Here is a 2,500-nt window from a genome sequence, read left to right as displayed (position 1 = left end):
ACTTTCTTTCTTGCTTGCTTGCTTGCTTGCAATGGTTGGGAGTGCCCGGCATGCCCCGCTGCAGAGACCAAGGGCGCAATGACTTGGCACCGCGGATGCCGGGACTCCGGCACTTCCCGTGGCACTGATGGTTGGTTCCAAAGACAAAAGGCCGTGCAAGGCCACCGCACCGCGGATGATTTTGCTCGTGCTGGCGCCGTTGTGTGGCCAAAGAACATGCGCGAATGCTCGTGTCGGAAGGGTTGGTGTCCTGGCCCCGCGGGTGTCACGAATGCTCGGTTGCGAAGACCATGGGACCAGAGCCATGGCACGTCGGATGATGGCTCCAGCTGGCGCCCCGGCACTTTCTGTGGCATTGATGCTCGGTTTCAAAGACAAACGTGCGCAGTGCCAGGGGACCGCGGATGACTGCTCGTGCTGGCCCCGTTGGGCGGCATTGATGGTCGGTTGCAAAGAAAATGCGCGATTGCTCGTGTCGGGGCCCGGCAAGCCAAGGCCAAGCGAGCCATGGCACGTCGGATGATGGCTCCAGCTGGCGCCCCGGCACTTTCTGTGGCATTGATGCTCGGTTTCAAAGACAAACGTGCGCAGGGCCAGGGGACCGCGGATGACTGCTCGTGCTGGCCCCGTTGGGCGGCATTGATGGTCGGTTGCAAAGAAAATGCGCGATTGCTCGTGTCGGGGCCTGGCAAGCCAAGGCCAAGCGAGCCATGGCAACGCGGATGATGGCTCGCTAGTGCTGGCGCCGTGCACAGTGGCCTCGCACACTCGCCCTGCACGCTTCCCTTGCACGCAGCCTTGCACACTAGCCTCGCATGCGAGCCTTGCACCCTAGCCATGCAAACTAGCCTTGCACGGTAGCCATGCACACAAGCCGTGCACATTAGCCATGCGCACAAGCCCCGCACACTAGCCTTGCGCACAACCCTTGCACACAAGCCATGCACTCGAGCAATGCACACAAGCCTTGCACTCAAGCAATGCACACAAGCCCTGGACACTAGCCTTGCACACGGGCCTGGCACACAAGCCTTGGGCACTAGCCTTGCGCACTAGCGTTCCACATGAGCCTTGCACACTAGCCTTGGACACTAGCCTTGCACACAGGCCTTGCACACTAGGCATGCTTGGGCGAGCTGATCCCGCATCAAGTCGACGGGTCTAGGCATTCTTGGGCGCAGATCCCGCATCGTCTCGTCGCGTCTGGGCGCAAACACGTCGCGTCTCGTTGCGTCTTCAGAAGTCGTCGCTAACAGCACCTTTGGTTGCCACTGGTGGTTAGGCTGGTTGGTTGCGCAAACCCTATAGGAGGGTGGCATGCTGGTGGGCGTTTTTGCCCGGATAGGCACTAGAATGTGCAGATTTTGGGCGTTTTTGCCTGGATAGGCTAAGGAATGGGCATGCTTTGGGCGTTTTTGCCCGGATAGGCACCGGAATGCTTGGCCTTGGCTTGTCCTAGCAAGGCATTGCTGGGTTGGGCTCCCTTGGCCTTTTGGGCGCCTTGGACGATGTCTTGCGAAGACCATGGGCACAAGGCCATGGCATATGGTGAGGAAAGGACCACGGTTGCCAAGGTTAGGCACCGGAATGCTTGGCCTTGGCTTGCCAAAGCAGGGCATTGCTGGGTTGGGCTCCCTTGGCCTTCCGGGCGCCTTGGACACTGTCTTGGGAAGACCATGGGCACAAGGCCATGGCATATGGTGGGGAATGGACCACGGTTGCCAAGGCTAGGCATATAGAGAGGAATTGCATTTTTGCCCGGATAGGCACCGGAATGCTTGGCCTTGGCTTGCCATAGCAGGGCATTGCTGGGTTGGGCTCCCTTGGCCTTCCGGGGGCCTTGGACGCTGTCTTGGGAAGACCATGGGCACAAGGCCATGGCATATAGTGAGGAATGGACCACGGTTGGCAAGGCTAGGCATATAGAGAGGAATGGACCACGGTTGCCAAGGTTGCGCAAGTTTTGGGCATTTTTTGCCCGGATATGCCCAAGTATGCCCCGATAGGCCCGTTACGCCCCGGTATGAACGCGTATGCCCGGATTGACTCGGTATGCCTTGGGATACATGCGTATGCCCCGATAGGCTTGGTACGCCCCGATATGCGCACGTGTGCCCCAGTAGGGCTCGGTATGCCCCGGTATGTACGCGTGTGCCCCGATAGGCCCGGTATGCCCCGATATGCACACGTGTGCCCCAATAGGGGTCGGTATGCCCCGGTAGGTACGCGTGTGCCCCGTAATGCACGTTTCGCAGATCTCCCCGCATGTCCCGCCCCTATATGTAATACTTACTTACTTACTTACTTTCTTTCTTGCTTGCTTGCTTGCTTGCAATGGTTGGGAGTGCCCGGCATGCCCCGCTGCAGAGACCAAGGGCGCAATGACTTGGCACCGCGGATGCCGGGACTCCGGCACTTCCCGTGGCACTGATGGTTGGTTCCAAAGACAAAAGGCCGTGCAAGGCCACCGCACCGCGGATGATTTTGCTCGTGCTGGCGC

This window comes from Tasmannia lanceolata, unplaced genomic scaffold (assembly GCF_043159265.1).
Source record: "Tasmannia lanceolata isolate RefF3 unplaced genomic scaffold, GAP_Taslan_0.1 ptg000273l, whole genome shotgun sequence".
Taxonomy (NCBI): Eukaryota; Viridiplantae; Streptophyta; class Magnoliopsida; order Canellales; family Winteraceae; genus Tasmannia; species Tasmannia lanceolata.
Note: the sequence above shows the minus strand (reverse complement) of the source record.